Source organism: Rhopalosiphum maidis, chromosome 1 (genome assembly GCF_003676215.2).
Source record: "Rhopalosiphum maidis isolate BTI-1 chromosome 1, ASM367621v3, whole genome shotgun sequence".
NCBI lineage: Eukaryota > Metazoa > Arthropoda > Insecta > Hemiptera > Aphididae > Rhopalosiphum > Rhopalosiphum maidis.
In genome coordinates this window covers 66,360,188-66,386,164 of record NC_040877.1, presented here as the reverse complement: position 1 = coordinate 66,386,164, position 25,977 = coordinate 66,360,188, and the positions used below count along the sequence as shown (strand labels likewise).

Below are 25,977 nucleotides of genomic sequence, written 5' to 3'. Positions count from 1 at the left end.
AACAGCGGTTATTTTATTTGCACCCCAGAGAGTAAGTTCATAATAATATTATTATAAGGCCGTCTGTATGTGTGCTGCGGAGAAACAGACTTGTCTCTGCGTTTCGTAGCATAGGCGTTGCCTTTCAATTTACATTGTTCAATTTCGTATTTATATATATATATATATATATAAAATGTCATGGATAAGATAATTCAATGGACGGTAATCGATCTGTTTTGGTATGATGAAAAATTTATAAAAATCGCAGACAGTGTAGGTGTCGCTACTGATGCACACGAACCACTAAGATATTTTAACGCATATCAAATCGTACATTAATATCGATTATTATTATGTATATTACCATAAAATATATCGATAAGAATACCAATATTAGTTCCTATGTCCCATAGATCGTTTCTATGAATTGTCTATACGATATAAAAATATTCTACTAAAAGTAAAGAACAAATTTTAATTGTTATCCGTTTATACTGCAACTACTCACGTTATTCCAATAATAATATTTATAAATACTTATGGAATTTTTATATTTTCAAAGTATTCGTTAAAAAGGTATTATTCGACTAATTCGATTATCAGGGGCAGCTAAAAAATGATGTCACACGTCAGTACACCAGTTAGTACACGTCAACTACAGAAATCACACATTAAAAAAAAAATTAAATTTTTAATCTAAAATTAAATAAAATTAATTAATTAATTATTGGTAAAATATAGTAAATTAATGTTTTTTTAGACAATTTATTTTAATTTATGAAATAGATATGTACAATGTGCATACTATAATACATTATGTATATCTTTTACTCGATGCATACTCAACAAATCATTTTTTTTCAGTGTCCGGCGTTGTATTTTCGAACTTTTGTTACATTATTTTATATTAATTTATTATATTATTATATATAACGAAAAAACCGTATCATTTCTATGAGAATTTCAATTGTTAATAACAATTTTACCTAATATTAAAATAGGTACATAAGTACATTCAAAGTAAGTGTAATTGATTCGCACCACCGTAAAAAATAGCAAAACGTAACAATACGTTTTCGTAAACCCAGACCCAGTTGCATTCTGTTTAATTAAAGGTGTATTAATTATGTTTAATGTCATCGACACGCGAAGGAATCTCACACTTTATATTACGTACTTTAAATATATAATTACTGTCTCCTGTTGCTCCACATTTTTGTATCGTTGTAACATCACTCAAAAATCCAAAAGCACGTTACATATTGGTTTTAATTTTTATGTTAAATAGTAATATATTATATATACAACTAATATATAATTAAATAGGCTATTCAATTTTTTTTTTTTTTTTTGATACGAATTAAAAAAATTGTAAAAACTCTTTATTATTATTGTTTATTAAACTCTTTTATTTTCGTAAATATTTTATAGGGAATGGCTAAAATTTAATCAATTACTGTAGTGTATAATTTCAACGAACGTCGAAACAATAATAGGAAACTATTGAGAAGACAAATCTTATTCAAGTGTAATGGGTAGCATGACTGAGAAATTAAAACTATATATTATAGTATAATAATATTGAAACAGCGTATCATTATTTGAGTATAGTTTGAATTTAACAATATCGAAATTCACGCATGACAAATTTATAGCTAATAATAGTATTAGAAAACTCTGCTGAGTTGTACAAATGTTCAATAACACTTATCTATTTGATAATAAAACAATTGAGCCAAAAACAGACCTCTAAATTTCCAACAAAATCATTGAGTGATGTTTGCTCAAGTCATAATTTATAAAGAAAGATGCCATCGCTTGTACACTAACGAACATTTTATATTTTTATATACATATAACATTCACCTATTTTTGTTATACAAAATGTATACATGCAACTATGCAAGATATATGTACAAAAATAATGCGTTTTAGATCAATTTCATATAGATACATAATTTTGATTTTCAAAAGAAGGCAAATTATTATTTTTTCTAATTATCTAATAACAGTAACTATATTTTAGGTTACTTTCAGTTTTATACTAACTATTGTATAAATAAAATAATAAAAACATAGATTATTTTTAGTGGACATAATTTTTCATACATACGTCTAAAATATGTCATTGTCTTAATAAACATTAAAAATAACGATTTTAAAGAGTATTTAGGCCTTTTCTCGTGTACACATTTATGTATAATACGAGACCATACTAAATTATCAAGCAGACCTGCTAAAGGATTCTGCATAATAGAATGTTTGACTTTATTGTAAAGACGTGTATAATTTATAATTTATATTTTACCATATATATAGTATAATATTTACATATACTATTTAAGCATAAATTTATTATGTGTAAAGTTGTTGTTGTAGAAGTTATTAGAACACAAACACGTAGGTGTAGGTAAAATCAAGCCAGAGTATTATTAATTATTACGATATCGCCATTTTTTTTTTTCATAAAACCAAGACAGATTATTACTTATATGCTCACTAACAATAAACTAACAATGTCATATCTAATAAAATTTTATTATTATAACATACATTATTTATTTAAAATGAAAATGGTAATGAATATTTTAATTCGTTAGATTTAAAGTTTATGATTAATAAAAAAGACATAATGCTTAAGTTTAAAAAAAAATATATTTATTTAAAATCGTTCACATATTATACTTATAGGGTCTTAATAAAGGTTTTTTAATTACCATTTGTATTTAACAATTTACAACATTTAATTAAGTATTGGTAGTGTGTCAAAATTAAAACTAATTTTAAAGGTATTATCAATTTTATATTTAAGTTAAAGATAATCAAATAAGGTATGAGAACATAATTTTATTATCATTATACGAGTTTACTCTAATTTTTAATTAATAATTAAATAACACAATTAAATTAATAAATTTAAAATAGATTTTCATTGACACATAACATATTTTATATGTATGTATTCATTATTTAGAACATAGTGTATGTTTATAGAACAAGTGCGGATTATAATTAATTACGTTTTATAATTACGGTTTACGAATTTGATATTTTTCTAATACGTGATTAGAATTTTTAGCAGTCCTAAAAATTATAAATAACTATTTTTAGGTCGTACAAACTATAAAATTAAATTAAATATTATAAACAACATTTAATATATTATTATTCAAACAATTAAATATTTAGGTGAAATAGTTTAGATGTAATCACAAAATATGCGTCTAATGATTTGTGACATGTAAATATGTTTAGTATACTCTACGCACGGAATGTAATAAAAAATTACCATGTATTGAAGAAATCATAAATGCATAACTATTGTGTATACCATATATACTCATATTGTATTGTTAAAACGCTTATGCGTTTAGTTAAGGAATACCAAAAACGTTAAGAATTCTAAGTGCTTTAACTTTCAGTACTTTATATAAAATGTGTTTTGTCATTTTGCTTGTCATAAATAAATTACTGCATTAATATAAATAATAAAGGGATTTGAGAAGATTAATATCTTCTTTCTGTCATAAAATTACCAATAAAAATATATGAGTATAATATAATATATCAAAAGTTTTTGATAACGAAATAAAATATAATTCATTATTGTGTATTAAACCATAGTACATTATATACTTTATAGAGGTACGCATAGTTATATATGTATACTAATATAGGTATGGATTTGTGTATTAATGTGAATATTACACAAAACAATAATGATCGCAAATAAAATGAGTTGTCTTTTATACATGCACAGGCCACAGAGTAATCAAATTAAGCTTTTAAGCCATTCTCTCCGTTTTACTACGATAGCTGAGTGTTTAAAATGTAAAAAATATATACAACAGTAAAAAAAAAGTTGAATAATGAGAAGAAAAAATGTATTTAATCGCGAATTAAATCTAATATTGAGGAAAGCCGTTAAAATATTCAACTACAATAAGTTGCATTAGTGTTAAACGGTTAATGCAATAATAAATAAACTACCTGAAATACTATACAGAGATGAATACTATGATTATAAATTTATAAATTTATTACGTTAAATTTAAATGATTATTTTTGCTCAATAACACGTGTAAACTCGATTGTTATTGTAGTGCATTAACAATATTTTGAATATAAAGAGCATTTACGAAAACGATATCAGAGTTGTACAGTATAATATTCGTATACCATAACGAGATTAATGAATTTTTGAGTGAAAAGTCCATGTTTTTTAACACAAGATTTCCCTCATAACATAAATAAGAGTTCAGCACAGAAATCGTGTATATACATAATGATAATTATGACTAATTAACGAATGAATGGATTTTAAGCCCTCTTCGGATTTTCATGGAAACACCATTGTTACAGTTATAAAGCTATCTACCAAAAGTTTATGTTTTTGTTTCACTCTTGTTCTCGTATTCCAGCGGATCTGTAAGAGTATTACTAGGTACTAATTTTACAGCGATATCGATTGTTCAGTGAGGACTTTTAAGAGTGTAATGACAAATAAGCAACGTTCTATATCGCATAAGTACAACACACAACACAAGCGAGAAAAATTTTTTTAAAACAATTTTTTTTTTTTTTTTGACCTAGGATATTATACCTTTATTTTTATCTAAAACATTTAGTCGACATCTTAATATTAAACATCAATTTTTTTTATTTGACAATCCATCCGATAATCATATTTAATTTATTAGCCTTTAATAAACAGCAAAAATATATTAATATAGTGTGAATATATATTATATTGTGCTGCTAGCATTTTGAACAATATTTTAATTTTATTTTTATAATACAACATTACATTGATAATAGATAATAAAAATAAATTGGGAACCTACTTAGATTTAATATACTCAACATTATTGTGATTAATAATAAAAAAGATATATTTATTGATATTATTAGAGATCAAAGTCATAATAATATACTTATTGAATTTAGAACTCAAAATTATAAACTTAAACTACACTATCAACAGTTATAGATTTACATACCCATTTCAAGATTGTAAGCGATTAATCACTGTTTTCAACGACTATTACATAGAGCGTTATCAATGTATTTTTGTATGTACATCATTGTGTTTTTCAAAGTTTTTGTTTAAAAGTAAGTTGTTTTTTTTATTACTTTGTCTAAGCGAGAAAAGAAAATTGCCAATTGATCGACCATCTTAACCATCTTGGTCATTGACCATTGTGCATGATATAATACAAGTATAATCCACTGTTGTATCACTTACAATATTCAGCGCTGACTATGAGGTAGAAAAGTATTTTGCTAACACGCGTTGGACATTGGTGTAATGGTGTGTAATTAGAGTCATGGATATCGTTTGTGAAGTTTAATGACGAAGTTCAGCGGTAGCACCAAGTTTCACCCATCAACCGTGGGGGGATAATAATATAGGTAATATGGCAATACTTGTTACATCTTACATACCGAGATACAGGAGTACGGTGGAAATACTTACACAGTTACACGTATGTCTGCAGTCTTATTAGATGACCTTTACAGATTCGTATATACCGCTAAACCGTCCCGTTTATAAGGATTTTTTTGTTTTCGAGGATTAGGTATACGTCACGGGAATAAAAGAAGTGCAATACCCTGTTTGTTGATTTTTTTTTCTTCCACAATGTGGTTTCAGTTAATACTGAATACTATTGAACGTTTTTGTAGAGTATTTTATTTCCCACCGTACTGCGTGGAATAATAGAAACGTTATTTAGTGTTAACTGACACACACGCTGCACTTTCATTCTACAACGATTTCTCTCTTTCTGGTTGATCTCCATTGTGTAAGTGCAACTTGTGTTGAATTTATATTTTTCAAGAATTTTATTATCAGCAGAATTGTCTAGATTTTAAAATATATTTATCAAATTACTTTGTATTCATTGTATTGAGGGACTAAATTTTGTACATCAACCTTTTAAAATGACTTAACACGGGTTAATATCATTAGTGTTATAATACATTTACCTTTTATTTTAATATAGGAAATGGTAACGGTAATATTTATAATTATATAATCATATAATATTTCGATAATGTGTTTTCAAATTTAAAATAATATACAGATTAAATTAGAATGCTAAACTCATTTAAATACAATTTGAAGTAAAAACAATTTAAAACAATTAATTAAAACGTAATAATTTTGCATGTTAGTTAGGTCATTGATAATATCTATGATAGGTATACCATAATTATTGTTATTTTAGTTTCTTTTTGTATTTAATATTTTTATTGATGAGTCTAACATCACTTTTTATAACACCAACAAAGTTAGCTTTTAAGAATTGTCTCTTAGCAAAATTAAAATATTCCAAGTACTTCTTCCAAGTTTTCTAAATAATCGAGGAAAATATATATTATAATATGGCGAACAAGAAAATTTTTTACAAAATTAGTTTTTAACAATTTTGATTTATTTTTTTATTGTCATTCAAAAATTAATATCCGTAAAAATGTAAAAATTTTATAAAATATTTATAGTTATAAGCATTATTTCTAAACGTCATGTAATCTTAAACATAATATGAGTATTTTGTGCTTTTAAAATGTTCGATTTTTATGGTTTTTTTTTAATTCATGTATGGTAATATTGTTTTTTTTTTCAAAGTTTAAAAGGTTTACGATTTAATATAATGTTCCTCATTTTTTTTTCCTGACGGAAACTAAAAAATATTGAAAATTAATTCACAATTTTTTCTATGCGTTTTAAGTTTAAATTTTGATGAAAATTACAATAACTTTCAAATTAGACATTTACAACATTTTCAATTTTAATAGTCTGCTATTTATATCTCAGCTTGAAAATTTATAAAGGTTCCATTCAATTTGGTCATCCAGAAATCTTAAAATATCGAAAATAAATACAATATACGCACACAGTTTTATATACTATATTCAGTAAATTCGATTCAAGAACTGTAGTCGACGACTAACTTGTACGCATGGGCGGGGTATTACTAGACAACAAGCGTACATTATGGTTGACTTGATAGAGGTAACAAATGAGTGTTGTCTGACAGCCGTCCAATGAAGACTGGTTGCCATCGAAAACAGTTCTTGAATAAAATATAAACGTATTATTATAAAGTTAAATAATTGATAAAATTGGATATATAAACGATTATTTTAAAACATTTTAATCATTTGCTTATAATTCAACGATATTTAATCGTAAAAACTAGAAACTTATTTGGAGTACGTATTATATTTTTCCACGGACTATAATTATACATTAAGTTACAAAAATAACATTTAAAATATTATTATAATATTAAAACTGATTTTTTGGTGGAAATTTGTTGATTTTATACTATATTACTAATAGAAAAATAAATTATAGCTATATAAATATATTAAGATAAATGACCCGACCTCACACAAAAAAAAAAATGATCAAACATAAAATAAAATACAGTGCTATGTATAGATGTATCTTAGTTTTCGTGTTCCTCAGTTTACGGGAAATTGACATCTATCATCTCTGTGAACGAATTTTGACCGAAATGGAAAATTATTTCGTGAATTTGACATAGCAATTAGTATATTTTATAAAGTGGTTTAGACTATTCTACAAACTTTCGTGACATATCTAAAAACAATTTTGTCAAAATCGTTCGAATATGTTTTCTGTCATACAGATAGTAGACAGACAGTAGACAGATAGTAGCAAGTACATAGGTATAGCATTTTGTTTTAAATTTGAATAAATTAAATGTTATTTTATTTTTAAAATCCAATATTAATGCAAATTGGACATCTAACAAATGTAATATATCAATTTGTTTAAAATTTGATTTCTGTTGTCAATAGTAACCTATAATATAAAACAAAATATTATTCGATTTTAGTCATATAAAACGATGGTACCAATACACTCTATAGCAACATATAAGGCGCTAAAAATACCACCATATTGAGTCTCAATTTATCTATTAATATACATTTTAACGAAATGCTTTCAATTATACAAAATATGAAGCTTTATAATATTAATAAATAGATATTTTTTATAAAACATTCTATTCGGGTGACTCCTTCTTGGTTAATAGATTGTGATCAAATTATTGAAGCTATTTTTCTAGTGGAACTAAAATTCTACAATGGTGATCCATACTAATTGTATATTGTGACTATGATTAGTGACATGTTATTTTTCTAAGTTAATTAGGTTACTTATTCGTAGCATACAAGATAGCGTTTCTAATTTGTAATAGTTACACAGTTTCTATCGATAATCCGAAATTCCCGTGTTGTTTTTTTTCATGGATAAACATTCGATTCTGTGCAATCAATAACAATGTATTTTTGATCAAGCAAGTTTGTACATACTTTAAATATCTTATGGAAATTGAAAACTTGTTATAAAAACATATAGCTTCGGAATGCATATCCCGTGGAATGGTTATAGCTACATCAAACGTGTAACATTTACAGCGTTCTATCTAATGCCTGGTGAGCTGGCTGACTTTTTTTCTGTAGTTCATGTATTATTATTTACATTATATAGTATATTGACCAAAGGTACTAATACAGTATATGTACATATAGAATAAAATCTGGTCAATATGTTACATTTCTGATAAATAGATATGAACAGCAAGGTTTGTAATGTACAGACGTACAGACACGGAGCGGCGTTAACACTCAGGAAATAAAAGCTGGCATACTATTTCCGATCAAAATCGTTTTTCGTTTGCAATGATTCGTTATTGAGTTCAAATTTAACACGTCCATTTTAGTGACCATCTCAATGAATAGGCACACTCTAAATCTATTATACAACAAACTAAGTTACCCGATTTTTAAATTCTAAACGTAGTGTGAACGTATTAATTTTATATTTTTTGTATGCCATTACTCGTCATCTTTTAGGGGGAAAAATTAAATAAACAATTATTTATTGAGTAAAAATTCTTGAAATTTATTACAAGACCCCACATAAGTTATTCTAATGTTTATATGAAAATATTAAAAGTACATAAGCGCATTTTTTCTTTTTTATATGTATTTGAAGTTCAACTTCTGACAAAATTCATAATTCAACAATAAATAACGGTTTTCATTATTTTGCTATAATTTCAAAATGTTGTTTATGGGCATTTAACCTTTATGTAAGTTATATATATTTTATACACATAATGATATTTTCAAATACAATGTTTTCGTTAAAAATTAATTCAATCTTTTTTATTACTAATAGTAAAATACAAAAAACGAAAATGGTTATTAATACTAAGCCTGTTAATCTATAAAAAGTGCATTTTTTTGTAGCTTTCTAAGAATAAAATTTAAATCGTATAACAACCAATTCATTTATAAATCTTTTATTTTGCATTTTTCGTTGTTTTTAATGTTTTATATCATCTTAAAGTAATAACTTATTACTGTATTTAGATTACTTATTGATATTTATAAATTATTTAGTACAATTTTAATTCTTTCAAATTAGTGGTTCCCAACATCTACTATTATACATCCACATTGGAAATTTTTAAAAATCCCTTGCCTTCTCCTATAAAATGAAGAAAAATGTATCATATTTTTCATTTAATTAACGAATAAACTATATAATATTCTTATTTATTCATGATAATAATTATAAAATACAAAAATGTGTAATTTTCATCGATACCCGATAACTGGTCGTTATGAAATTTTCATTTTTCCTCTGCATTGCAAAATAAAAATAGTTAAATAAATAAAAATTTTACTACGTGATGACAGCTTACGCCTCCTCAGAAATGTAATGTAGACACACCCTAGGTCGGGAAACACTGTTCTAAATAGAGTACGAATATTAATATAATATACATTAATTGTTGATTATGATTTCTAAAAATGCAATTTATTAAATTTAATATCACTGAAATTATATTGTTTAAGTATGAAGTAGATTCGAAAATATTGATAAAATATATACGATATAGTATAAACGTATTGCCAAGCTTAAAACCAAAATAAAATGTCAATACAACGCAAAGTAGTTCTATTCTGTTTAACTCAATGCGCCATTGATAATATTATGTTGCGTTGAATGTGATACGTGATCGCCTGGGACTTCTTTTTTCTAAACATTGTGTCTATCTTTTCAATCTAACGTTTACTTACACAGGTATTAAAAATTATATTGGATTAAAAATATAACTACCTAATGTTAAATTGATTTATTTTTACTTAATATAATATCGGTTCCTATTTAATTAATAACCATAGCATAGTAATAAACATAGTATTTATAATATGTATATATATTGTATATGGGTATTATATAGGTACTTGGTAGGATATAAAAAATATTTTAAAAAATTAACATTTTTCAACTTTCAAATAATCATATTATTATGATAGAATCGTTCTTTGGAACGAAATTTATTTAAATTTAATCTGTTTAGTAGACTTACTATTTAATTACTTTCGAATTTCCATAAAATATATTGATTTTAGATATCGTTATTTAAATGTATCAAAAATATATTTACTCAGAACCAAAATTAAAGTTATTAAAAACATCATACTAAACTACATAAAACTTTGATATAAGTACCCATAAAAGATATTAGCGAATGGGTATTATTAAATGTACATCGTTAAGTATTATAATTACTCATTAAATGTCTGCAAGCATAATATTATAACAGATTTCATGTCCACGTGTTATTATTATTGTCCATCAAATGTCACACACGTGATTTCGGGGAGTAAATATGACAGCTATTTTATATTATTCAAACGGTGTCATGGTAATCAGGTTATCTTGTTCACACGCATTTACACAACAATACTAAGATCACAAAAAAAACATCGATTATATTATATTAGCTGTTGATATAACTCAATTCCGGTATTTTCAACCCGTGGAAAATGGCTAGGTGTGAAAAAAATCGAAACTTGTTTCAATGAAAATTGTTTTGGAGAGTAAATCGGAAAACCGTCAAGTCGGTAGTCTTGTTGGATTCTATAAAATTAGTTATCTGCATGAAAATTCGATACCTTGCTAATATCTTGCAATGTCACGTTTGTCTGATACTATTTTGTATGCAAAAAATAAAGTCAAAACATATAATTGAGTGTCAAGCTATCAGTCAATTGTGTAAATCGATACTTGTCTGGGCGATTTATCTATGGTGAATTGGTTATGCGGTGGTTGTTTCACGTATAGTGTTGTTTTATGTATAAATAAGATTAAAGACGAAAACCGTGTTTGAGTATCTAGCTATGACATGATAATATCATGTATTAATGTTATCATCATTTATTACTTATAAGTTAATACATTTACCAACGGCGTGAATAAGTTTGTCGTTTGTAAAATAAAATTAATCTAAATATTTTGGAAAATTCTATTATGTGTAGTTAATAACAATAAAGTGATAAATGAAAAGTTCTAAGACCGCGTGAACAATATTCTTGAATTAAAATAACATATTAAAATCTGATATAAGTTCTAAAATCGTTATTCTATGTTTAAACATATAATTTCGTTCGAATTTGAATTTAAAATAGCTATAAAAAAATGTGATTATTCATTCTATTAGAATTTTTGGCTTCAGTATAAAATACGTATGAAGAACAAATGACCTTCACTAGAAAATACATTAAAATTATAACTAAATAAGCTAATAAATTATTTTTGTGAATTTAAACTATTTTTTTTTTATTTCTATTGATAAAAATTCTAGAAAAACCTTTTTAACTAAATAAAACATTTTTAATTGATATAAAAAAAAAAAAAAATTAAAATGAATTGAAATAGTTTGAAATTTATATTATGTATGGGAAATTATAATAAAAACATTTTAGGAAAATTACAATTTTTAATTATTCATTTTTGAAGTACAACCAGATAAAACAGATCAATTTTGTGGAACTTGTTTCTCATAAAAGTTCCCATTTTTTCCTTGATTATTTGTCTGTTCCTGACGATTTTTAAAATTACTAATTTCACTAAAAAGTACAAACTACAGGTAAAATTTGTTACCAGAAACCAGAATTCATAAATATTTACCGTTATAATGGAGACAAAAAAACCACACACATCATTATAATAGCGATACATTTATTGCACTGCTCAGATGATTAAAAAAATGTATTAACATATTTATTATTAATTTATTAATTTATTTTAATACATTATATGTTTATAAAAATAAACCTTGTTGATAATTTAATTGTATTGAATATAAAAGTATAAAATATGGTTAAGTGTTCCTACTTTGAATTGTACTACAGCGCACATTTTGATTAAACTAATATTGAATTAATATTGCGTGTGAGTGTAACCAATAGAAAATAATTTTATTAAAACATATTATGAATACGTTTGCTATCAATACAAAATTGATGGTATAAAATAAAATAGGGCTATGTGTTGTCACTTAAGAACAATTCTACGTTACTTCCCTTCTACTAACAAAAACAGTCGAAAGATATTCAATTGGCTTACTGTACAATGCTTACAAAATAAATAACTTAATAAATTGTTATTATATATTTATATATAAAGAGTGCAAGTGTCTTCCGCTCTATTGTACAGTAACTAGTAAGTTTTGAGTGGATAATATTTAAAATAATATATATATATATATATATACAGGATGGTTCTTTTATAATTTATATACACTCATCACTTCGTTAAGTATTGACTCAAAATATTTTATATCATGATTTTCTCAAACTGTATGAAATTGTTATTTAATATTGAAACCACTATCACCTTTTGATTTTCAAAAGGTAACCTATATTTAAAGTGTCATAAAAAAGTAGGGCTATTTTAATGAATTTAAACGTTAAAATCGTTATTTTTCATTTAACCGTTAGTGAGTTATAACTGCTCAAATAATCATAATCTTAAATTTAACATATCGACTGTTACTATTTTTATATGGACAATACATAATTCTAACTTAAATAAAAGAATATTTGACTATCTTAATACTAAAAATGTTTTATAGTTTTGTTGATTTAGTATATTTATATTATTATGAAATACTAAGATATGCATTATAATGTGTTTAAATTTATTTATTTTTATTTTAATAAGTATCTGGTAAAAAATATGAAAAGTAGAAAATCCAAGTTATAAATAAAAATAAATTTTATAGTATAAGTTTCCAATAATAATAAATTAGTAACCCATAAATCAAAACCCATTTCATTAGATCGTTTGGGTCAGATTTTAACGAACTATGTGGTCAATATTTGATCAATATATTAGTGGCATTGATGAATGAACACATAATTAATTCAATTTGAAACGTGAAACACACTGATAATTGATAACTAAATTATTCTAAACCATGGATGAATAATGCAGTGTTACAAAACTTTTAATATAAATTCATATTTGTTTAAATAATTAATACCATGAGAACAATTTAAAAAAAAAATTAACGAGCGCTAATTATATTTTGGGATGAATTTAACTTCGACCATTTTTTTCTTCCTTTTTTTGTATTCAGAATTTAAGTGATGCAATATAAATGTTTTTGTGTGCTATTTAACTTGATGTAAACTTGATGTCTAATTGTAAATTATAAGCATTTGTTTTTTTTAATTGAGTTACCACCAATATAATAAAAAGTTAATTTTGTAGGATATTTTATTTTTTATCATTACATTTCTTTGAAGCAGAAATTAATAAAATTATTTTAGCTGTAACATGGTAAAACAATTTAATATTTAAAAATCAAGAGATTTATCTTATTTTATCTTTACACTCAAATAAATAGTCTAAATGTTGAGCGTATGTAACTTGCACCAAAAACAACCAAAAAAAAAAACATAAAAAACATATATATTATATATACATATCATTTGCGTCACATCTAAAAATTAATTTTAGTAATTTGTGCCATTTTTAAAGATTGTAATTTTTGTCTCATAAAACTTAACAAAAGGCTTTATGTAATCTGTGCCATTGTTCACCTTATTAAAATTGTAATTTGCATTACTTTATGATTACTAAAAATACGTACTTTAAGTATGTCATTATGTATATTAAATAAGTGAAATTTGCAATTTTTTCATTATTTTTGGTGATGGTGACACCACTTTTCTTTGGGTGTTATAAATACTTTATCGAAGTAGTAATGATGTTTTGTAAATGTATGTAATAATTTTAATAATAATATAATTTTAATTTTTAATCATATTTTTTTAAAATTTATTCATCAATAAATAATATGTAATATTTATTAAAATGTATGTTTATGTAGGTAGATTAAAATAAAAGTAAAATTTGAAGTAAAACAATATTCAGTAAAATATATGTAATTAAAATTGTTGTTTCCTTTTCCCACTTTGCCTATAAAATTCATTCGCTTATGAGACTCACTGTGTGCTGGTCCCAAAGCGAGTTTTATAAACGGCGTCCACTGTATATTGTAATAATTAGTAAGAATATCATGACCTAAAGAAGGGCTAAACGTAGATAGAATCATGGGTTATCTTTAGTGTGAATAGTATACTACGTCTTTAAAGTTAAGTAAAAACAACTTTTCATAAAGTCGTAGTTTACGTTTTAGAGTTCATAATTGTTCAGAGGGGGATAATAAAATTTAAAATTTCTAGCAAAGAAACGGGTTTTTATTCCTCCTGAAAAGTTGGGATAACCGATATTTGTCATGATTTTTCTTGGCTGATTTAATTTAGTATGTTTGTAGATATCGTTAAATTATGTGGTGACACTTTTGCACTTGTTTAATCGTATATTGATTCAATGCTAAATTGATGTATTTTAATTCAATTATACTGATCGACCTGATATTACGAATGATAATTTAATATATTTACTTAGTATCTTACAAGAATTTTTTTCATTTCTTTTTTTTTATACGAAAAAGTGTTGGTAATTCACAGTTAAACAAATAATAAACTATTCAAAATGTTTATGTTTTTGTCATCGTATAATATATACTCCATGTCCTAATTTATTTAAATTTCGTTCATAGGATCTGAAGAATACAAGAAAAGGAAGCCAAGTTTTTTTTTTCAAAATCTTTATCGCGTAATAAGACTAATCAGTATTTTAAAATAAAAATAGGGGTTTCATGCATGAATTGGTCCATTTATAGCGCCCTTAAGAAGATGTCTCACCCGTATTTGTTGTCACGTAGCGTAACGTAGCAAATTTACGTTCAGCCGTTCTTATTTATTATAGAGCTTCGTTAGCTTTAATATTAGAGTAAATTTATTTATTATTTAACTTAAAGGTAACAAAACATTATTCAATACTCCTGTAGTTTGTTAGAAATGTAATTTCAATATTTTAATTCTGAAGTGAGTTGTAAGCGTGTACAATTTTATAATTAATTTTAAAATACTCATAACTCACTCTAAAAATTAAATATCAAAAAAAAAAAAAAAACAACACATTCGACAAACCACAGAATATGCTGCTAACATTTAAGTTTGACAATAAATTAATACACTCAAGTATTTAAACTAATGTACCTAAATGAGAATTGCTGTGCGTAATTTTACTACGTTCCGCCCCTGTACGACGGGTATAACATATGTGGGTGAGGCGTAAAGGCGAAGTCTCAACACCCGTATTTGTTATCATCGTCTTACGTTTCGTTAGTTTTCGTTTTAATATTACTGTGAATATCAAACTTAAAGACTCGTATATATTATATATTAACTAGATAGCAAACTCTGTTATCTTTGAAGTTGGCCACTATTAGCAGGTAGAGAAAAAAACGATAGTATGCTTTACCGATATCTATAGTGTAATATATTATATTTATGATAATAGACATCGATATATAGCTGTAATAATCGATAAAACTTATATAATCTTAAAAATATTGATTTTCACTGCCGTTTTTGCCCCTCACTAGCATATGGCTTTTGGCAAACATTTTTTCTTAACAAAGTATACACGCAGTTTGCTATCTAAATTATTATATTTATTTTTGTTTAAGGTTACAACATTTTTGGATAATAGATTTGAATGTTTGATAGAGGTTACAGGAGAATTAAATTTCATTCTAGTATAACAATTAACGTAAATTGATATGAGTCATTGTATGTTGGATAGATAATTTGTATGTTATACATTTGTAAGACGGAGACTTCAAATTTGGCTTTAAACAAATATCTAATATTAATTTTTTTTTTTTCTATATATAAAACATTCGTATTATTTTCGGTATATAATATAGTAACTTATAATTAGAATAACAGCCGCAAGAAGATCATACAAAAAGTTTAGTTGTTTTTAGTTCATCTGCAATCTCAAAAAAAAAAAAATACACGTAAATAATCTTTAATCTTTCAAACGCGGCTTAATTTCCATGAAAAAGTATGATAACAATCATCACTATTATAATAATTGCACTTTAATTCGCATCTCATGCATCATTGGGTCCGGTACCCTTTGCTTGGACATTGCAGTTGGCAGGCAATTTGTTTACAAACATTATTTCAATAAAATATATTTAATCCACGTGGAAACAGCCGGGTTTGAAAATAATTTATTTTGAATCTCATTTCCTCTCTCTCTCTCACATACACAAACACATGTCGTATTATTATATTTTCTCTCAGTGCCCTGTGTAAAATAATTCAACCAAAATTTCATTATTGTTCAGAGTTAATCGATTATTAATCAAGATTGATATGCACTCAGAGGGCATATATATATATATTACGTTTTTATATTGAAAACAGCACGTTATTTATCAGTTAACAATATTTAGGAAATAACTATCACTAAGAGTCTTTTATTTCACACACGGTACATTTTGCAGTGTAAACTTGCACATAGAAAAAAATTGAAGCAAAACAATTTTAAAAATCTTCGACATTTAAAATCATAGTGTGTACATTTTTATAATTATGATCATTGCCCTCTTATTTTGAATATAGATATCTATAATGAATAGAAAAAGATAACAGTACAAAAACAAATAAGTGTATACATTTTATGTCTATACTCTTATCTAACTAAAACCAGATATTTAAAATTATCGAAAATATTATTTTGATTTTTGAGTGTAAGTTTAACATACTTAAAATTTCTTCACAAAAAGATTGTTCGTAAATAATAAAAATTCAACACACTCTGTATAACTTTTCCTAGCACTATCCGAACCTGTAAACAAAAAGTTGGTCTTGCTATTTAAAACAAAATAAGTTGTATCAGCGGATGCACGTATCAAAAAGGTTACAAATTTGAAATTTAAAAGAAAATGTGTATTTAAATGCTCTCTTTTATTCAGCGAAACCCCCATTTAAATACAAGATTATCCAACTGAAATATTTAGTGGTTACCTCTAAGCGTGAACACACTGTATATAATATTTGATGCCTATTTAAAAGTTCTTTCTATTATATTTATAATTATTTTTTTTTTTTTAATTCGATTTAAATAAATATATTTATTATATTATTATTATTATTATTATATTATTATTTATATATATTATATTATATTTATTTTTATTTTCATCTGGTCAGAAGAATTCGATTAAAATGTTAAATTATGTTTACCTGAATCGTTTTAGTACTCTAAAAATAAGCTAATACTTCATATCTCTTCGGATTAAGTCTAAATTATATAAATATATATATATATATATATATATATACAGTCTTTATAATTTACTAAGTTTATCGAATAAAATGAATATTTTATAACTCCATTATAATACTCGTACTTACTTAATTTTTTTAGATTTTAAGTAACTAAGTAAATATTAAAACAAGAAGTTATGCTCCTAAAAGATTTATTCGTAAACAAAATGGTATAATATGTACCTACATTTAATAAAATATCAATTTAAGTAAATTTATACAGATTATGTTCAAATTAAAACCTTGTAATTTAATATTATTTACCTTTAAACTTATAAATTAAATTAGCAAAATCTTTTAAGAAAAGTAGCTTTTCTATATCATGGGTTTGAATATAATATATCGTCAGTCGTCACGGTAATAGATCTGTTGATTCGAATTCAACGGTAAACCAATGCATACGAAAAACAATCCATCCTGTGCAAAGACCGTTCATCGGCCTATAATTTTAAAGATATCTTATAAAATATATTTTTATATTGCTAGTAGTAAGTTATTTTTCTATAAAAAGAACGGTAGCTTGAACTAATTGTTGCAATCAGGAACATTGTATTATAAAGTTATAACTATAATATTATATTATCATTCTTAATACATTAGTTATGTCTAACGTTCCGGTCCGTAGAATGGTATAAAATAATTATTTACTATTTTAGTGTATATTAAGATTATATAAATATTAAGCGTCTAACAAGTGTATTATGTTCCTAATACATTTAAAATGGTATAATAGTATAATACCATTATTGGAATATTACAATGTTAGATTATTTTATACTTTAATAAATATTCGGTGTTAACACATCGTCAATACTTATGAGTAGATAATAGATAAAGTTTTATCTTTTATGTACCTGTATGGAACTATATTGTAAGTTGAGGTGACACAATTTATTATTTTATAAATGAAACCGAGACATTTTTAGCTATAACTACAGTAATTGTACATAATCCACCAGTGTTCTAGCTTTTAAAGATCATGTAATAATTTATTTATTAAATTAACAAACGTTGCCTCGCACTGATATCATAGATATATTTCTAGTTGGAAATCATATTTTAAATACAAAATAAATAATTAAAAGTTTTATTTTTAGAATTATTTCAATATAAATAATATGAATTTGAAAAAAAAACTAATTACTAATACTTATAATACATTTTTAAAATAAAAATAAACTCATCACACGATAACAGTTATTTAATTTTTCTATTTCTTCTTCTTTCTATTAAAAAATAAAAAATAAAATAAGTTCTCTAATATTAACTAAGAATTAATTGTAGAATAAAAATCTGATATGTAGATTTTCTATATTACGCATGTACAGAGACAGCTGTAGTATTCTATTAAATAGTAAAAGATATATAAATCATTGCATTATTAATGCTTCTACAGACGATTGAACAATTTATTACATTTATAATCAATATGTATATATATATATATATATATATATTTATATTATACATATTTATGACTGACTATATAAATATATATAATATTTTTAACCTTTTATTAATAAATTAAAATATTAAATATTAAAACATAAAATAATAAATATATTAAGTATATTAATACATTTTTTACTTGCTTTTGCATTCGTGAAATGGTTGAATATTTTTTTTCTGCATTTAGCTTTTATTCCCTAACAACTTTATACATTTTTTTTTATTTTGTAGGTAGTATTAACAATTTAAATAATTGATAATTGGATTTTTATGAGACAGAGTATAATATAGGTGGTTTATAGCTATTGGCTAAATTAAAAATAAATACGCCATTATTTTATATAATAGCCGATATTGAATATTTTGAACAAAAATGAATTCTATGGAATGGACTTCAGAACTTATTCGTTATATTATTAGAGTTAATATGTATGAAAAATCGTGTACTTAGAATGCATATAAAATTACTAGTTATAATTTTATGTATTCATAATATATTTCAACTTAAAAAATAATGTGTATTATTTTTAACTTTATATTCACTTTCATTGTGAGGTTTAAATAGATATACAATTGATTTTGATTTAACAGTTAATCAATACATTATTTCATTATGCTTAACTACAAATTTATTTCAGATTCTGAGCGGAAGGATAAATATATTGATTCTATAATGATGTGAGTTTTTATTGGCATGTCATATGTGTAGTACATGAATTATAGTAGAAATAATGCTTTATTTTTAATATTTGATGATGGTTTCTGTTAAAAGGTAGGAACTTGGTAATTTTTGATGGCCAAAATTAACAAATCACAAATATCCTTAAAAACTTAAAATATTTATTTAAAGATATACCTACTATATTTTTTTAAAAATATTTTGGTTTTTAGATAGTATTTAAAAATATTTTAAGTTCTTTTTTGAGTTTTTTTTTTTCAATTTGTGATGTTAAATGTGCTTTTGAAAAAAAATGTTGACCTTTTAACACAAGTTTCTAATCAATTTAAATTTCAGAAAAAAAAATATCAAAATACATATATTACACATATTAATACATTTATACGAAAAATAACAATATTTATTATTTTGTTATAATTTAAAAAATATTATTCTTAGGAACTTGAATTTTTTTGTTAATGCCTATCCAATATGTTATTATTTACTATATACAAAACAATTTTTCACAATTAATTTTCCTAAATATTTAGACCAATAGTTTCAAGCTGTTACCTATTTACTATTACCTATTGATATTACTTATTACTAGGGAACGGATTTTATTGTAATAAAAAAAATCGATATATTATTATGTACGTATTATATATGTATCAATTTTTCTTAAAATATGGAATAAAAATCCAAAATATTTAAATATTGAAAAAATGTATTAATATTGAAAATTACAAAAAAATAAATATTTTATTATAATAAATATTAAATAAAAGTAATGTAAATGCTGTAGGTATATGAAATTATGAATATTATTCCGAAACAAAGCAATGAGAAACAACATATTGCTGTAAGTTTGTAAATAAAAAATTACGATGGTTTAGTCGGAGAATACTGCGGTCGGAAAAGACCGTTTCACATCAACAGATGTGATAGGGGCATAATTCGTATTCACTATATCAGAAGGAGTGTATTCAATTCCCAGAGATCCTTGTTGAATTTTTCCTATTAAAATATCTCTGTCAAAAATAACACATTTTGTTGTTTTAGACGAAGCAAATAATGTTAAACGTTGGCAATGAAAAAATTAAAAATTGCTAAAATATATACTTATTTACCAAATATGTAAAATTAATTTGGGTCTATTTCAATCAGGATAATCTAAACCGTACACATTTTTTATCAAATTTAAAATATCTTTTTCCAGTAAAAATATGTATTTACAATAAAATCTTTTCTCTACTTATTACCTATTTTTATTCATCAATTATACTACACATTTATTTTTACAGTTACAATATGTTATCAGTAGGTATTATCTCGATTGTTCATACAATGATACATGATATAAATATATATATTATATAATAAATACTATTTTCTCAACAAAAACTAATTCAACTTAGGTACCATATTACTAGTTATAAAATAAATGTCCATTATTAAAATATAAATAGAGCATAAATTATTTGTATAGTAATATAGGCTGACAGATTGTCTTCACTCACAATCTTTTTTCGTATGTGATAATTCATCATTGAATTACAATTTAACATATTCACTTAAGTGCTTCCTGAATGATGAGGTACCTACTATACATCAGAGCTGTTTCTCATACTTTTCCATTTTATAAAACATGTATATAATGTAATTTTATTGTATCATATTTAAAATGACCCAATTCATTTTTTTTTTGTGGATAAATATTTTTGTTTTCCGATTGTATTAATTATGTTTTTTTAAATTAAGTCATGTAAAATCAGATAAGTATGATTATTATATTGACTAGGTACATGTAAATTGTGTAAATAAGACAAAAATATATGATTTGTGATCAAACATATTTGGAATATTTTTATTTAATATGAGCAGACATTTTCAATTAAATAAAAATAAAAATAAAGTTATAAAATAATTTCAGTAATTAAAAAAAAAAAAATGTTACTACTACACGACGGTAATGCCGACGTTCTGTCAGACAAACCTCAATCAAATTTAAATAAACACTGAAGTATTAATGACAAAAAAACTGTACATATATGTATTTTGATCAAGCAGTCCTTTATTTTATATATTATTGGTAATAAAAACTTCGACTTCTGTTAGAATAAAATAATATGACTTAGCTCAAAATAAAGTTTGTTCCGTAAAAATGTATCCGATGAGTTAAAAAATGATTATTTAAAAACTAACTTATACATTTTGTTTTTTTAGTTAAATCTAGTATAATCTACATACATATTAGTTTTTTTAATAACTCTAAGAATGAAACATTCACAAATATAAATTTCAAATATTGTTAGTAAATAATTTTCCTTTGGATATTTTGTTTATTTATTATTATTTTTTTTTTAATAAGATTATTTAAGAATCATATAATATATATGTACTTAAATGTTCAGCGTTCAGCAGCTGTTTTTCAAATTTAAGTTGGAGCATAAAAAAAAATTATATTGTCAAATTTACATTTAAAAATTGAACCTACCAATACATATATTTATTTTTTATTTGTATACAGTTTATTATTTTTTTTTTTCATTATGATGGTTTAATGTGTTTTAAACGCTTTAAAAAAAGTATTTTATATTCATTTATAAAAATATATTGAACTTAAACATTATGTAATACGGCCGTGCCTACAACAGCATGATATTCTTAGCCGATATATCATGCAATGTATATTTCAAGGTATTTGTATGGAAATTATTTTAAATTAATATTTGGAACTATATTTTGTTGATAGTCCAGATGATTTAAACTATGGCATTTTTAAATAAATATAAATGTGCAAGTTACATTTCCAGAATGTATTGTTAAGTAAAATCCATCTGAACTAAAAATTCATTATGAAACACACTTTTTGTTTTTATTGAAATTTATTTTTTTGTTTTTAATACAATATATTTGACAACAAATATTATTTACTCTAAAGTTAACCAAATTACATTGATACTTAATTTTATATTTAAAAAAAAAAAAAACTAAATACACAAGGGCAATTTATTTTATTTATAATAAGCACTTAGTTATGTTAAATTAATCGCATGTTCAAAATGATATATGAATGTGTCGTCATAGAAAATTAACGAGCCAATTACACTGAAATATATTCATTTGATTTTCAATTTTTTCCTTTTGGTTCAAATATTATGTTTCAAACTTCTAAACTATTTTCTTACAATGCAGTATATAATAAACAATAAACTCAATGATGTTATCATCAAATTTGTTAAAGGTTTACTCAGCACAATTTAATAATTTCAATTGATAACTTTAGGATATTAAAAAAAGATTTCCGTGTATCATCATATGACGTCATTTACAAAATAATAATAATTTCGTGATAAAAATAGATTTAGTCTTTTCAATTCAACGTTGTCAGCATAACATTGAATATATATTATATTTTAAAATTATTATTATCGGTATTGTCAGTTAAATATAAAACGAATCTATTCGAATAAAAACAACATATGCCATTATAGTGCAAATATTTTTCCAGCGGAAAATAATTTATGTACCTCCTTTAAATTTATTTAAATTACATTTACAATTTGATTTTCGATAAAAAAATGTAATCGCTTACAACAGAAACAATAACTATTTTTTTCGCTAATTCATTGAGACTTGTGAGTATACACGGTATACCCGTGATTTTATAAAAAAAAAACATCTTAATAGTATACTACGTACTTAAACTACAATATATATTTTTATCTTTCTTATATATATAGAATTCTGGAAATTTATCACGGAATAAACCTAGGTATATTGTAACGAGTAAATAATAAAAGCATTAAACAAATTTATACATAGATTTTGAGGACGTGCGTACGAGTAATTATTGCGATATATTTTAGCAATTGTTTTTTAAATTTCTATACCAACGAATATGTAGACAATTTAACTATCTTAATTTTTAAATATATTATTAAAAAAAATATCCACTGAAATATAATATTAGCATTGTATTACCATAATTGATTTATGCGATTATAAGTATTTTAGTAATAATATCCAATTTTAAGTGCCATAAATGTTCTGTTCTGATACTCGTTAGTTGTAAAGACATTTGGTAAATATTATTACCAATGACTTTTCATCTCATCCACGTGTTATCATTTCTATCTATGCAAGTACGATAAAGTATCTATGTAATACTTTATGAGAAAACCGTTCCCAGTTTTATAGAAATAGGAACTACAACCACATTCACATTACATTAAACGAGTGTGGATAGTAACAACCAAGGTGCATTATAATTGATTAATATTAACGAGTATAGTCATAAAAGAGGTAAAATATATTCCCTTAATTTTGTGAACGGCTTTTATGAATAGTGTACAGCTAAACTAAAAAATGGTTTTTGAGATAAAAACCACCAATTTACAGTAGTAAGCTGTTGTTTCTCCGCATAATTACAAGTTCAATGGTATTTCGACGAGAGTACACTGATTAGTATTTACGATAACGTTGACCTTTTGTGTAAGCCAATTTTTCAAAATGATTTTAATTTATTATTATGACAACTTACAAGTTATAGTGAGCTAATTAATCTAGTCCAGTAATGTTGTGTTATAATTTTGTAATTACATATTAATAAGCTTGGTTAAAAAAAAAATAGATTATTGACATTATACCGATAATGTTAGATAATTCGATGTCATGTACCAAAATATATATATTATGCTTATTTATTGTAATGTTCAACCTATAACCTAACAATTTAGTCCTAACTAAAATGTTAGCTTAAAATGCAATATAACATAACTATAATCCATTATAATATGTAATATAAACATTAAATAAAATTCAAACAAACATAGACGTTGTCACCTAAATACCAGTGCGCATTTAGGATTTTATTTTAGGAGGGGAGTTCAACATTTATCATATTATTATATTCAATACATATAATTTTGTAAGCACAATATTTAGGATTTGATTTTAGGCCTTAAATACATTATATAACTGTCAAAGATGGGCCCAGGACCTTCGAGTCTCCCCCTTGAATCCACCACTGCTTTATACTTTATACTCGTATTATGTACTTTACATATTTTAATAGTATTTAAAATAGATTATTATGGTAAATAAATCTCTTCAAAAGAAATTGTTTGTTTTAGAACTGGAATATTATATTTTTTTATTATTTTATAACTTAAATAACACTATTTTATTTATCTTAGATGTTGTTTTGTACAAATATGAAACAAATTGTATCAAAAAAAAAAAAAAATATATACATATAATTTTAATTAAAAACTCAGAAAATTAAGTAAATTCATGTGTTCAAAAATTTCACTTAAAACCAAAATTATTATTGATAATATACAACTAAATTGAGCTGTGTATTGCATCAAATTTTGGGTTCAGTTAAAATATTAAATATTTATTGAACTTTATTTAAATATTTCTAATCAATACATTTTTGGCTTATAATTAAAACCTTTTAGAGTGTCAACCATAGAACGCTTTACAACGACATAAATATTCAAACTCTATTCACATTGACTCTACACTATTAGGTAGCTATACAAATTACAAAGTCTTACTAAGTATATTACTTAGTACGCATACACTCAAAACCACTCTAATTCATTATTAATCAATACTGCAATACTGTTTTGGATTATCCGCTACTTATCGCGAAAGAAAATTATAAAGCTATATCCTTAATATTTAATTCTAAATAACTATTCCCAACCAAATTATACCTGAAATTGTTTCAATAGAATTTCTTCATTTATCGTGCTATCAATTTCATATACATTTTAGTTCCTAACGTATATTCCCTTATGGTATATTGTGAATTCTATATTTTAATGAATTTGTAAACAAAATAAATTGAATACATTAATATTTATCAAAAAATCAAACAAATGACAGTCATTGTTTAGTTTAACGACACGGGATTTTGAAAATTATGTTTAAGGTACAATAATATGACTCACACAATATTACATAAATATAATACACAAACCTGTTATTAACAATTTGGTGAATTCGATTTGTTAGAGCTATTTATTCAGCATGATATTTTTGAAACTAAAACAAAAAAAATGAAAAGGAATAGTGATTAATAAACTTGATTGCATATAATAAATAAATATCAATTATTATGACAAACATATTATGCTAATGGAATTAGACACTTGTTTTAATCATTTGAACATTTTGTGATAATTTAAAATGTAATGAACCATTTAATTATCTGTTTAAAAGAATTAATCTAGAATTGATTATTTTAAAATGCAGTATTTTAAATTTATTTC

The 25,977-nt window shown here is 24.1% G+C and overlaps 1 protein-coding gene across 1 annotated transcript in view; it reads right to left on the bottom strand.

Moving 5' to 3' along the window:
* The window catches only part of LOC113548282 (FMRFamide receptor), a 90,489-nt gene extending 64,739 nt beyond the window's left edge, over nt 1–25,750 (bottom strand). Inside the window, exon 1 of the mRNA XM_026949083.1 lies at nt 25,686–25,750. The gene's annotated coding sequence lies outside the window, so the exon portion shown is untranslated. The remainder of the gene's footprint in view (nt 1–25,685) is intronic.
* Nucleotides 25,751–25,977: the final 227 nt, after the last annotated feature.